Below are 15,489 nucleotides of genomic sequence, written 5' to 3' on the forward strand. Positions count from 1 at the left end.
CAATGCAGCCGTCAGGAAGCCTTAGAAGGCAGCCTAACAACCAACACCACTGATACACCACAATATAGCCTCCCCTTGCACTGCACACACAGTGACTGGTGTGTCGTACAGGCAAAATCGCTAGCAGCAGAAGCAGTTTTTTTTTCTTCTTCCCTGCCTAACGCTCTCCCTACAGAATCAGCAGCAACCTCTCCCTATGCTAAGATCGGCAGAAGTAAGATGGTGGTCGGCGTGCACGCCCTTTTATACCCCCTGTGACGCCCACCAAAGCAAGCCAATCACTTGCATGCCCTTCTGAAAGATGGTGGTGACCCCTGCCTATGTCATCACGTTGCCCACAGTGTCCGTGGATCCTGATTGGCTGAAAAAGAGCGCAAAACAAACTTTTGAAACGCGACTTTGGCGTGTAAGTCGCCGACCTCGTGGCCGACCTCATCCTAGGGTCGGGTTTCGTTTCATGAAACTCGACTTTGCCAAAAGTCGGCGACTTTTGAAATTTTTCGACCCGTTTCGCTCAACTCTAGTGCCAACAATTAAAACCACGTGTGTAATTATATAATACATTATAGGCAATACAATCTATTCTGACATCAAGTCTTATAAATAATATAGAAAAATGGTGTAGAGGAACCTCATCATCTTAGGAAAGTTAATAAAATAAACTTTATTGGGGACCTGGATAATGAGGTTTTGCACATATTCAGACTGACTTGATGCCTATTCACTTTTTTAATATACAGTACTAGGTCGAATTCTGATATGTCTCCCCTCTTGTCAGTGGAGGTCTAGTCTCCCGCCCACTTGGGTCCTTGGTCACGTCTGCTCTTATGGAAATGCTGTGCTGAGTTTACTGTGTGCCTGCTCACTTAACCTTGTGGATGTGGCACACCATAGCAGCTTCATATGGCGCTTCTGATGATGTGATTGATGGGCGGGCTTGGGTGGTCACATGTGCCAATTAGCACTGGCGATTTATCTTGGTTCACACTATATTGTTGATACGCCAAACGTCATTGGCTACTGACTTATATTTATGGAAGCTGGGTATAATACTTGGCCACTCCCTCAGAAGAAGGCTATCATGCCAAAACACAAGTAGGGGTCTCTGGTACCACTTTCCAGCTCTGTTTACATGTTTACTTATGCTATACACTAATCCATACCTTTCTTAGTGTTTTTTGTACCATGCCTTGATTGGGAGTTCATTTCTAGGATACTGATAATACTGGTTACTTAACATTACTCTACTAAGACACTCATATAACTATGTTCCTATAGGTGGTATTATATGGTTAGTTTCTTTAATATTTTTTTGATTTATCTATACTATTTAAACCAAATGATGCATTGTACAATATATGGTTATTTAGCCTTTGCTGGCTGCTGGTGCCAGTTACTGCCTTATTGTGTATGTACACTTTTTTAATGGTTCCCAATAAAATTCATTATATTAACTTTCCCAAGATGATGTGGTTTCTGTATGTCGTTTTTCTATATGAATTACATTATGTTCGTTTATAACCCTGAGTATTAAGTAATTATTGTTAGGTGTCGAGTTCCCACCACTGCACAAGAGAAATCTCGAACCATGACCTATGCGGTCTCTCATTCTTCACCAGCAGCAGAAGAGACTGCTCAGCAGAGATGTCAGGCCCAGCGTCTTGCTCAAGCTGATTGTGTCCATTTGGTTACTGCTGGTGTCCCAGGTCCAGCTATTGTAACCAGCATTATTCAGCGGCGAGTAGACACTGCAGGGACTAAGTCCAGCTATTCATCTACTGAGCATGCCTGTGGGATGACCTTTCATTGGAGGTCGGAGGTAACATGCTCAGGTCATGTTGTGGCTCTTATTGGACCACTGGGAAGGTCCCGGAAGGCTGCAACTATAAAAGGTTCGCATTGCTGCGCGGCCATGCGCTAGTATGAAACTGTACTCGTGTGTGTGTGTATGTACGTTTAATATCTCGTGAAAACTCTTAAACATTCCCCTCCCTAGCGTTGTTGAATGTAGTTAGGTGTTTGAGCTAACTAGTGCCAGACTGGGCCATCCAGCACTGGGCACAAGCATGCTGTGTCAAATTAGCAGCGACTGTCAGTGCAGCACCGTGCGCAATTAGTGCGCCTTCCAAACCCTAGTTAGGGTGGTCAGTGGCGTCCGCCAGAGCGGTGCTGCACACATGTAGTGCGCTAAATATATTAGCTTAGTCTCTCCCTGGCACCACAGTTGTGGCGCCGAGCACTAGCGGGTCTAGAGGGACTCTAACTTTGTGTCTTTGGGGCAGAGTCCTGTGACTGTACACTAGCGCTCACTTTACTGAGCTCTGTGAGCTTTAACAGGCTACGGCATTTATATTCCGCGATAGTGCGGTTCTTTGAAGCAACAGAGTCCGCCTCTGTACACACCGGGTGACGTTAACCCATGTGTGTTCATCTATTATACCACCATATAGCGTCCGACATTACCAGGCAGCAGGTAACATCTCTGCTTGGTGGACCCCGGGCTGCGAATACACCTTATTACTACCTTCTTATTTGGTGCTTTCCGCCAGCCCTATCCTTATACTAGCACTAGGATCTGGCTAGTAATAATGGGCAATCAGCGACTGCGGTGGTACATACAGCAGCTCGAGGGCAGGTTGGCGGCTCTCGAGCGTACAACCTCAGCTGTGGATGTTACCACTGTTCATGCTGCTAGCATTGCAGCAGCCAGTTTGTTCACTGCCACCTCTGTTCTGACATTATCCCGCCTCCCATTGCCAGACAAGTTTACTGGTGACAGCAAGATATTCAGGGGATTCGTGACCCAGTGTGCAATACACCTCCTGGCTTCATGTTTTCTCACAGAGCGGGAAAAGGTGGGATTCATAATATCCCTCCTTTTGGACAGGGCGTTGAAGTGGGCTATGCCGCTGTGGGAGCGCGACGATCATGTGGTGCCGAGTGTTCTGTGGTTCCTGAGCACTCTGAAACAGGTCTTTTTGGTACCTCTAGTCACCCATGATACAGCGCTCCAACTGCTGGCACTGACACAGAGCTCATCCATGGCCAGCCATTTTGCCATTCACTTCCGGACTATAGCATCTGAGCTGGAGTGGTCGGATAAAGCCCTCATCCCTGTATTTTGGAGGAGGCTGGCTAGCCATGTGAAGAACGCTTTGATCGCTAGGGAGATTCCTAGCACACTGGAGGAGCTAATAGCGGTCTTCACTCGCATAGTCCTTCGTTTTAATGAGTGAAGGTTGGAGCGAGCCCAGTGTAGGCTGAGGTTTAGGCTGGCTCCCACCTTTGACAGACCTCTGGAATCTCCGGATCAAGCGTCTGAGCCTCATGAGGCCATGGAGGTTTCTCGGGCAGGATCTAATTCCTGGGTCGCTTGAGTACTCATGGTCTGTCCTGTCTGCCAGCAGTCAGGACATTATGCCAAGAAATGTCTCCAGCGGTCAGGAAAACGACCACGTCTAGTGACCATAGGAGGAGGTTCACTAGACACAACTTTGTTTTCCTCCAATTTGTCCTTCAAGGAGACAATTACCATAGGCCCATTCACTCACACGGTAGAGCTTTGCGTGGACTCCGGGGTGGAAGGCAACTTTATGTCTTCTGCCTTCGCCCAATGGCGCGCAATACCCCTGGTGATGCTTGCCAAACCTGTGACCATACGAGTGGTAAATGGGTCGACACTGCCCTCACAGATAACACACCAAACCATCCCATTTACTCTTTCCATGTCTCCTTCCCATCAGGAGATTATCTCATTGCTGGTCATCCCCGAGGGAATTCATGAGACCCTCCTAGGGATGCCTTGTCTACGTTACCATTCTACTCATATAGTGTGATCCACAGGGAGAATTTTGGGATAGAGTGAATCTTGTGTGGGCTGCTATGAATGGGTCACCGAGGAGGAAGGCAGGAACAGGCTAAGCCACCAGGAAACTAAAGAGGTTGGTAACTAAGTGGATTGCAGACACGTGATCCTAGCAACACAACTAGCAGTAGCCGTGGAGAGTTCCTAGGATGCCCTAGATGTCTCGGCACAGCCAGAGAACCAACTAAGCCTAAAGCCAGAAAGGAGAAATCTAAACTGCCCCGGAGCAGATCATCAAAGGAATAGACAGCCCCCAAACATATATTGTCGGTGAGACAAGATGAGACACAAACATAAGCAGAAAATAAATTGAGCAAATGGTGGGGCCCAACCTGTCTAGCTAGGACAGGACAGAAAAGATACTGTCTGCAATCACGCAAAAACCCTAAAAAATCTAACATATCTCATATACCAAAAACCTGAAGCCACACGACCTCACCCCCGCTAGATCAGCACTCTGGTGTCAACTGGAAGCAAAGCAAAAGACAATAATATAACAGGGGACTGAACAAACTGACACAGGCTGGAACATATGGAGCGGGGCCCAGCACTGTCCCCAGCAGGTAGTGCGCTGAACCCTCGCAACAAAGCAGAAAGCAAAAAAAGGCACAACCAGATTAGATGCAAAGGATTAGCAAAAGAATCACTATTGGCCTTATGACCAATCACTATTGGCCCTATGCGGATGTCTTCTCCAAGAATGTTGCGGACAATCTTCCACCTCACTGCCCTATGGCTGTACGATTGATCTCTTGCCTGGTGCTGAGCCTCCCCAGGGTCGAGTCTCTCCTCTATCTCTCCCGGAGAAAGAGGCAATGACCCAGTTCATCCAGGAGCATCTGGCAAGAGGATTCATTAGAAAGTTAGTGTTACCCGCTGGGGCTGGGTTCTTCTTTGTGCAGAAGAAGAACGGACAACTATGTCCATGCATAGATTACAGGGGTCTTAACGCCATAACTGTTAAGAATAAGTACCCCATGCCTCTGATATTTGAGCTCTTCGATAGGTTGCTGGGAGCGAGAGTTTTTACTAAACTTGATTTGCAGTTTGCTGACAACCTGATTTGCATCTGTTAGGGGGACGAATGGAAGATTGCTTTTAAAACCAAGGCCAGGCACTATGAATACCTGGTAATGTCCTTTGGGCTCTGTAATACCCCTGCCATCTTCCAAGAGTTTGTGAACGATATCTTTTGGGATATGCTCACCATCTCAGTCATAGTCTATCTGAATGATATTCTCATCTACTCTCCATATTTAGACTTCTACTGGAGAGATGTTTGCAAAGTCTTCGACCTCTTTCAGATAATCTCCCTCTATGCTAACTTGGAGAAGTGTGTGTTTGAGCTGGAGTCCTTGCCTTTTCTGGGCTATATTATCTCTTCCCAGGGATTGGCCATGGATTCTGCCAAGCTACAGGTGGTGATGGATTGGCAGGAGTCCCATTCCCTCAAAGTGGTGCAGCGCTTTTTGGAGTTCATTAACTATTATCGCCAATTCATTCCCCACTTCTCATCTTTGGTAGCTCCCTTGGTTGCCCTCCCCAAGAAGGGAGCAAATCTCAAATTGTGATCGGAGGAGGTCTCCAAGGCGTTCCTCTCTATCAAGTGACACTTCGCTGGCGCTTTCATTTTACATCGCCCAAAGTAGATAAACCATTTATTATAGAGGAGGATGCCTCATCCATTGGTGCTGGAGCAGTCCTGTTCCAAAAGGATGCTCAAGGTTGGAATTACCTTGCTTCTTCTTTTCTAACACCTTCTCACCAGCGGAGAGGAACTATTCCATCGGGGACAGGGAGTTTTTAGCCATGAAACTGGCCTTTTTGGAATGGAGGCACCTCCTGGAGGGGGCTCGCTATCCCTTTCAATTGTACACCGACCACAAAAATTTGGTTTATTTAAAAGTTGCTCAGTGACTAAACTCTCGCCAGGCCAGATGGTCCTTGTTCTTCTCCTGGTTCCACTTCACCCTCAACTTTCTTTCCGGAAGAATAACGTTCGTGTCGACACTCTCTCCCACTCCGTAGTGTCATAAGAGGAGGATGAGCCTCATCTATTTGTCCCTTCTGAAAGCCTGAGAACCGTGGCCCCGGTCTCGCTAGAGTCTGTGCCTCAAGGCAAGACTTTAGTACCACCAGATTTGCGACCGGAGGTTCTCTCTTGGGCTCACTCGTCCTGGCTGGGTGGACATTTTGGGACCAAGAGGACATCTGAGCTTCTGGTGAGGACGTACTGGTAGCCGCATATGGCCCGTGATGTCAGAGATTATATTCGAACGTGTGTCTCATGTGCGTGCCAAGAATCTGTCTCCTTGGCAACGGCCTGCTGGATGACTTTACCACCTACCGGTGGTGGACAGGTCTTGGGAAATGTTCGGGATGGACTTTGTGGTGGGCTTACCCAAGTCTCGTCGCTGCACCGTTATCTGGGTAGTCACCCACCATTTTTCCAAAATGGTGCACTTGGTGCCTCTTCCGCAGGTACCTTCTGCACAGGCCTTGGCGGCGTTGTTCGTTAAGCATGTTTTTCGCCTACATGGTATGCCTGAAAAAATTGTCAGTGACCGGGGTCCCCAATTCATGTCTCGGTTCTGGAGAGAGCTCTGTCATCTACTCAGCATTGAGCTGAATCTCTCTTCAGCATACCATCCTTAGATGAATGAGTTGGTAGAGAAGGCCAACCAGACTCTGGTCACATACCTGTAACATTTTGTTTGGGCCAGGCAGGATGATTGGGCATCCTTGCTACCATGGGCAAAATTTGCACTGAACAACACCATAGCCAACTCTACTGGAAAGACCCAATTCCGTCTTAACTATGGCCAGCATCCACATGTCCCTGTGCCCATGCCCGTCTTATCCACCGACTCTAGGGTGGCACATGACATTTGGGACTGCACACAGGATGCCATCTGGGCCTCCAAGGATTGAATGAGGGTTTCCGCTGATGCACACCGGCGCCCCACTCCGACCTTTGCTCCTGGCGACTTAGTGTGGCTCTCCGCCTGTAACATCAGGCTGCGAGTTGAGTCCACTAAGTTTTCACCCCACTACATAGGTCCCTTCAAGTTCATTTAACAGGTCAACCCTGTGGTTTATCATCTGGCCCTTCCTCCTAAAACCCGTTCACGTGTCCTGGTTTTCCAAGTCATCTGCCGGGACATCAGGTTCATCCATGGACGATTATGAGGTGAACAATATTGGGGCGTGCAAGGTGGTATGCGGCAAAAAGTACTATCTAGTGGATTTGAAGGGTCATGGCCCAGAGGACAGGACCTGGGAACCTATTGATCACATTTGGGATTCTCAGCTCATTGCAGCGTTTGAGCGTAGCAAGGCCCAAGGAGTGAGGTCCCTAGGAGAGGGAGTAATGTTAGGTGCTGAGTTCCCGCCGCGGCACAGGAGGAGTCTTAACCCATGTCCTCTGCAGTCTCCCATTCCTCTCCAGCTGAAGAGGAGCCTGCTCAGCAGAGATGTACCAGCGTCTTGCTCAGGCTGATGCTGTGTGTTTGGTTACTGTTGCCAACCCAGGTCCAGCTATTGTAACCAGCTTTAATCAGCGGCGAGCAGAAATTGCAGGGACTAAGTCCAGCTATTCATCTACTGAGCATGCCTGTGGGAAGACCTTTCATTGGCGGTCGGAGGTCATATGCTCAGGTCCTGTTGTGACTCTGATTGGACCACTGGGAAGATCCCGGAAGGCTGCTCTATTATAATACTGAACTCGTGTGTGGATGTACGTTTGATATCTGAAGAAAGTTCCTAAACATTCCCCTCCCTAGCGTTGTTGCATGTAATTGGGTGTTTGAGCTAACTAGTGCCAGACTGTGCCATCCAACACTAGGCACGAGCATACTGCATCAAATTAGCAGCGACTGCCAGTGCAGCGCCCTGCGCAATTAGTGTACTTTCCTATCCCTAGTTCGGGTGGTTTGTGGCGTCCACCAGAGCTGTGCTGCACATACTTAGTGCACTAAATCTATTAGCTTAGTCTCTCCCTAGCACCGCAGTTGCAGTGCTGAGCACTGGGGGGTCTGGAGGGACTCTAACCCTGTATCTCTGGGGCAGAGTCCTCTGACTGCACACTAGCTCTCACTTTGCCGAGCTCTGTGAGCTTTAACAGGCTGCGGCATTTATATTCCGCGGTAGTACAGTTCTGTGAAGCAACAGAGTCCGCCTCTGTACACATCAGGTGACGTTAACCCATGTGTGTTCAGCCATTATACCACCATATAGCGTCCACCATTACCGGGCAGCAGGTAACATCTCTGCACGGTGGACCCCGGGCTGCGAACGCGCCTTATTACTACCTTCTTATTATTTGGTGCATTCCGCCAGCCCGAACAAGTATATTCGATGATACACACAACATATACAGTGATCTAATTCATGTGTCTATTTCTGTTAATGTTGATGATTATGAAAACCCAAAAGTCATTATCTCAGTAAATTAGAATACTTTATAACACCAGCTTGAAAAATGATTTTAAAATCCACAATGTTGGCCTACTGAAATGTATGTTCAGTAAATGCACTCAATACTTGGTTGGGGCACCTTTTGCATCAATTACTGCATCAATGCGGTGTGGCATGGAGGTGATCAGCCTGTGGAACTGCTGAGGGGTTATGGAAGCCCAGGTTACTTTGATAGCAGCCTTCAGCTCGTCTGCATTGTTGGGTCTGGTGTCTCTCATCTTCCACTTGACAATACCCCATAGATTCAATATGGGGTTAAAGTCAGGTGAGTTTGCTGGCCAATCAAGCACAATGATACTGTTGTGTTTACACCAGGTATTGGTACTATTGGCAGTGTGGACAGGTGCCCAGTCCTGTTGGAGAATTACATTTCCATCTCCAAAATGCTTGTCAACCGAGATAAGCTTGAAGTGCTCTAAAATTTCCTGGTAGACGGCTGCTCTGACTTTGGTCTTGATGAAACACAGTGGACCTAAACCAGCAGATGACATGACACCCCAAACCATCACTGATTGTGGAAACTTTACACTAGACCTCCAGCAGCTTGGATTGTGATGTTAGGGTTGCACTAAATATAAAATATAAGAAAGTGCGATCACAACTCGGGGTCCACCCGTGCGCTGGCCGTGCGCTAGTAGGATTTTGCATGCGCTGCACCCTTTTGACGGTGTGCTGAGCGCACCAAAATGCAACATGGTGTGTTGGGCGCACATCAGCGCACCGTCAAAAAGGCGCAGCGCACGCAAAATCCTACTAGCGCACGGTCTGCGCACCCTATGCTAAAGATAGGGTGCACAGATCGCAAGCAGCGATGTGCGATATAGTAGGGAGGAGATGACCGGAGAAGGCGCGGCAGGGGGCGGGGCTTAGCGGCGCCATGCGCTGCATGTACATACGCTAGTGTGAAACTAGCCTGAATCCCTTAAGATCCACCTTTCTGAAATCTAACCTTGACGTCTGAGTCTTCACAGGTCTTCCTCCTTTAGTTATCCAAAATTCTAAAATAGCATGGTCGCTACCTCCTAGGGTCCCAGACACTTTTACCTCCTCAACCATTTCCTCCCTATTTATAAGGATTAGATCCAAGGTAGCAGTTCCCCTTGTTTTCTCCCCTACCTTTTGGAAGATAAAGTTGTCAGCAAGAGAGGATAAGAATTTCCTTGACCTGTTAGTTTTGCCTGAGAGAGATTCCCAACAAATGTCTGGATAGTTGAAATCTCCCATGACAACTATGTCATATTTTTTGGAGAACTTGGCCATTTGATGCATAAAGAGTTCATCTATATCTTCAGCTTGCACAGGCGGCCTGTAGTAAATGCCTACAATGGTGTCCTTTCCATTGTTCTGTCCTTGTATTCTTACCCAAACAGTTTCCACAGAACTCCCGGTCTCTGAAGCTTCAGTCTCTGTGCAGATATACGCGTTTCTAACATACAATGCGACACCCCCTCCTCATTTATCAAGTCTGTTTCTAGCAAATAAGTTGCATCCTTCTAGCCTTGTATTCCAATCATGTGTATTGTCTAGGGATGAGCGATATTGCCCGATATCGTATCGGAATTCCGATTTCCGATATTGAAAAAATATCGGAATTTCCGATTTCCGATATCAATGCAAGTCAATGGGAGAAAAAAATCGGAATTACAAATTGACCACTACAGTGCTATATAATGGATAAAATGGAGGGGAATCACCTCAGGATAATGGGGAAGGATTTTTCAGAAGCAGAGGAGCAAAAAAATCGCTAGAAAAATGCACAGAGCGAAAGCTGTAGCAGGAAAACATCTTCTTAACAGCGGTGATTTTCTTTGGGTTAGTATTAGTTGGGGTAGGGTTAGGGTTTATGGTTAGTAGGGTAAGGGTTAGGGTAAGGGTTAGGGATAGTTAGGGTTAGGGTTAGTGGTTTTACATTATTAAATTAAAACTGCCGGTGGTGGTGTCAATAAGCCCTTTGACTAACATGTGTCCGCGTTCAGCTCTCCTTGCTTTGCAGGGAGTTTCCAGGAGCACCACGTGGAGGAATGGATACACTCCCTTTAAACCATGCTTAGTCTTCTTCTGCTGATTATATTACTGTTATTCAGTAATTCTGCATATTGATATTCTGCTTTTGTTTCATGTACATCTGCTCCTACTGCTTCCTAAACCTCTGTCTATGGTTATCCTGCTATTGGCTGGTCGCAGAATGTCCCAAACCCAGAGGAAATACGCAGAAGTAACAGTAGGCACAGGAACTTGAGAGAACCAGCTGGTGAGTCTGGAACCCGTATAGGCAGCAGAAATCAGCCTAAGAGCCAATGGAACTAATGGGCACCAACTGACGTTACCGGAGGCTGATAACTAAGCAGGAGGTAACCTGTGCCAGAATGCACTACCAAGGACCAGCAGACGTTACTGGAACTCGGATACCACAAAGGAGGGACCTAAGCCATTGACTCTACTGAGAACCAGCTGACGTTACTGGAACCCAGATAAGCAGCAGAAGGTAAAAGTGCCAGTGGCTGTACTGGGCAACAACTGACATTACTGTAGCCCAGATACCACAATGTAGTAGTGACATAAGCCAAAAGCACTGCCGAGAAGCCCAAAAAATCCCCACAAAGATGCAAGTTCAAGAGCAAAAAGACAGGAGTCCGGGGACATCTCCATCTGTCTTCTTTTCTTGGGTCTTTTGCATCTGTCTTCCTGTCTTGGGTCTTCTGCATCTGTCTTCCTGTCTTGGGTCTTCTACCGGAGTAATGTCTTCTCGCCAGACACAGTCTTCTTTACTCCGCAGTCGCAGCAGGGGAGGAGGAGGGCCTTCTGGCACTGTCGAGACCAGCCTTGAGCGCCAGGTCCCGGAGTCCACATAGTGGGCTCCTACACTGCCGACACCACGGATAACAGCAAACTGAGCCGGAATGATGTACGGCGGGGCCATGGAACAGTGCGGCGGACACAACCGTGTAACGGCGAGTGTTGCCGAAACACGGTTTGGAGCATGAGGTACCCGTGCCCTTGGGCACTCCCGAGAACCAGCTGGCGATGCTGGAACTTGGTTTACCCCTCGGGTGAGGCACCTGTGTCTGCACTTCACTGCCAGGGAACAGCCGGCGTGGCTGGATCCCGCCTCTTGTGCTTCTGCCTATAGGTGTTTGGCATCTGTCGTCCTTTTTTTTCACTTTGGTCTAACGAGGTACAGCTGGCGTTACTGTTGCCCAGAAGCACAGCATGCTGTGAAAGTGGCAGTCATGGAAATGGGCACTTGCTGGCGGTACTAGAGTCCAGAAACACGACATGCTGTGAAATCAGCAGTCACGGAAATTTGCACTAGCTGGCGGTACTAGAGCCCATGGAAAACAGTATGAGGTGAAAGAGTCAGTCACAGAACCAGGAGCTAGATGTTGGTAGTAGAGGCCAGAGCACTGGCATAACAGATGACGCTATGTGCAACATAGGCACATGACAGAGCATGCATACTGCTACCAGCCATGCATGTAACCTGTCTACTCTGGCCCAGGGCAGCAAAAGTCACCAAAAATCCAGGCCTGGTTCATTTTTAGGAATGTAAGCCGGTCCACATTTGCAGCGGATTGTCTGGTACGTTGGTCTGTTAGTACATTGCCAGCTGCACTAAAGACATGTTCAGAAATCACCCTGGCATCAGGACAAGCCAGGACCTCCAAGGCATACTGGCTAAGCTCGGGCCATGTATCCAACTTGGAGACCCAAAACTTGAAGGGGGCAGATCCATCCTGAAGCACACTGACAGGGGTGGAGAGGTATTGTGCCACCATGTCACGGTAATGTTGCCTCCTAGTGCTTTGCACTGTCTGTGCTGATGGTTCCCTAACTGTTTGTGGGTTCAGAAACCGTTGGAACAGGTTGGGTATACTGAACCTGTCAGTAGCAAATGTACTGCTTCTGCTACCGGCTTCTGAACGGATTCCACTGGGCCCAGGACGCACTGAGGTGCCTGCTACTGCACGCGCATCACTGCTATGCGGTGGAAAAGAGTACATGAGTGAATTAACCAGTGCATCTTGGTATTCCTGCATTTTACGTGCCCGGTTCAACGGTGTAATTAGGCTATGAAGGCTGTCCCGGTAATGTGGATCTAAGAGGGTGGCCACCCAGTAGTCATTTGTATGGAGAATACGAGCCACGCGTGGGTCGTTTCTCAGACACTGCAGCATGAAGTCACTCATGTGCTGAAGGCTGCCAACTGGCCATGCATCGCTGTCACCAGCTGGAGGAATGTGCTCTGTCTGCTCTGCATCACCCATTCCACGTTCTATCTGGTGACTACTAGTAGAGCGCTGTGTACTTTCCTCCTCTGGCTCATCCTCATAGTCCTCCTCATCCTCCTCACTTGCTGTGTCCTGCCTGGACCTTTGTGAGGCACCCACAGAGCTTTGTACCAACCCGGCCGATGAAGATTGCCTGGTTGGTCCAAGTGTCTCATCATACTCCTCCTCCAGAGAAACCTCATCCCTTAGTCCTTTAAGTGATGATTCTATAAGGCATATAAGGGGAATAGTCAGGCTGAATAGGGCAGCATCTGCGCTCACCATCAGAGTGGAGTCCTCGAAGCACTTCAAAATGGTGCATATGTCCTTCATGGATGCCCACTCTGTGGCTGTAAAGTGGGAGGGCTGAGATGTGTGTCGCCTACTTTGCGGCTGCTGCAGCTGCAACTCCATAATTGCTGGTTGCTGCTCACACAACTTCCGCAGCATATGCAAAGTCGAATTCCACCTGGTGGGGAGGTCAACAATGATGCGGTGCTCGGGCAGGCCCAATCTGCGCTGCATGGTTGAAAGGCGCAATGCAGCCATGCTTGAACGCCGCAAATGAGAGCACTCATATCTGACTTTGTGCAGCAGATCCTCAAGGTCAGGATAGTTCCTAAGGAAACTCTGCACCACCAAGTTTAGGACATGGGCAAGGCATGGAATGTGAGTCAGACCACCTAGGCCCAGAGCCGCGACCAGGTTTCGGCCGTTGTCACACACCACCATACCTGGCTGAAGGTTGAGTGGCGCAAGCCACATGTCGCTCTGCTCCTTGAGCATGTTCCACAGCTCGGTTGCGGTGTGGCTAACATCACCCAGATAAACCAATTTCAACACGGCCTGTTGATGTTTGGCCGATGCAGTGCTGAAATCGGTTGTTGTGGTAAGTCTGGGTGCAGGCGAGTCTGACGAGGAGCATGAGGAGGAGTCAATTTGAACGGAGGAGAGGCCTGCAATCCGTGGAGTTGGCAGGACCCGCGCACTTGCACTGTCTACTTCAGTTCCAGGCTCAACTACATTTACCCAATGGGCGGTGATGGAAATGTAGCATCCCTGGCCATGCTGACTGGTCCACGCGTCGGTGGTCAGGTGAACCTTGCTATTAACTGCATTTTGTAGTGCATGCTTAATTTTACGCTCCACATGCTGTTGCAGGGCGGGGACGGCTTGCCTGCTGAAGTAGAAGCGGCTGGGAACGCTGTATTGTGGGATTGCAAACCCCAACATATCAATAAAGGCTGGCTTGCTCACCAGCCAGAATGGTAGCATTTCCACTGCAAGCAGTTTGGCAATGCGAGAATTCATGCCCTGTGCTCGTGGGTGGATTGCCGAGTATGGGCGCCTTTTCTCCCACACCTGTGTGACAGATGACTGCACACTGGATTGGGAGTGTGAGGATGCCAGTGATTGGGATGCTGATGCTGACGAAGCACAGACAGTGTGCCGCTGCACAACACTGCCTGCAGATGCACCCTGGCATTCTGGCGAGGAAGCGGGAGCAGCTGATTGCGAGCTGGAGTAAGAGGTGGCCGCTGTGGCTGAAGAGGTGGAAGGTGGGGAACCAGCTGCAGGTGGCGAAGTATCTTGGGTGTGATGCTGCCACTCCACAGGGTGCCTCTTCCTGACATGCGTCAACATATTGGTGGTATTAAGGTTGCTGACGTTCTTCCCTCTCCGCACAGTTTGTCGACAAAGCTTGCATTTGACTACTGTAACGTCATCAGCAACTTGGTCGAAAAAGACCCATGCACCACAACTCTTGGGCACACCCCTTGCGTTCTTTAAAAGAGCCCTGCTCCTAACGGGTGCTGAAGTTGAGGGAGCCGACAACCAATTTTTCCCTTTTCCTCTCCCCCGTGGATGGGCAAGCGGCGCCACACCTGCAAGCTCTTCCTCTGAGCTATCCCCACTTGCTTGCTGCCCCTCAGCATGCCATGATGGGTCAAGGACCTCGTCATCCAATACACTTTCATTAGCAGAAACTGGCAGCTGAGATTCATCATCATCTGCTGACTGGGGTCTGGTCACTGTGGGCACTGGCCCACCCTCCACTTCTTCCTCAGACGGACACAGTGGTTGCGCATCTGTGCACACTACCTCTTCTTCAGCTGCAGAAATGCTGTCTGGATGGCACACAGATTCCAAGCCAACAGATTCTGAGAAGAGGATTAAGGTTGGCTCCTGGCCCTCTGAATGTCTGGGCAATTTATTGGGCGGTGAAGAAGCAGATGGTTGCTGCTCTTCAGTGGCCAGACCCGATGTGGTGGAGAGGTCCTGGGAGAATGCTGTGCTCATTGAGGTGGATTCCTCAGCTGCCATCCAACCAACAACGGTTTCTACTTGATCCTCTCTTATCAGCCTATGGCCATGCGCTCCTAACAAGCTGCGAATAAATGACTGCTGCCAAGTGAAAGTAGGTGCTGAGTGACTTGGGCCTGCTGCTTGCTCTGGATGTGCATCATGTCTAGCTGCTGATGCACCTCTTCCGCGGCCGCCGCAGGGAAGTCCCTTACTCCCTGCCTTCTTCATCTCTATCGATGGATTCAGAACGGCAAGAAGGTAATTATTAGGAATTAGTGTGCTTATTCTTGTAGGACTACAAACAGGTATAAGAAACACTAATGGCACTGTATGATGATGGTGTGTCTGCTACACTTTATTTGAATCTAGTGTGGCCTACACAAAGAGTAACGTGTGTTTGTGGTGTTGGTGTACACGTTGCGGTCGGATGTCACAGCGTAGTAAATGACACTGCTGTGATACCAAAAAAAAAAGGATTCTCCGGGACTGGGCCAGGTGCTGTGTGGCACCAGCCACAGAGGTTGTTTGGGTCCCTCACAGCACAATCCCTATATAGTGTTTAACTTTTAGGAA

The sequence above is a fragment of the Dendrobates tinctorius genome, unplaced genomic scaffold (genome assembly GCF_039654945.1).
Source record: "Dendrobates tinctorius isolate UK_male_01 unplaced genomic scaffold, ASM3965494v1 ptg000151l, whole genome shotgun sequence".
In the NCBI taxonomy this organism is placed as follows: Eukaryota; Metazoa; Chordata; class Amphibia; order Anura; family Dendrobatidae; genus Dendrobates; species Dendrobates tinctorius.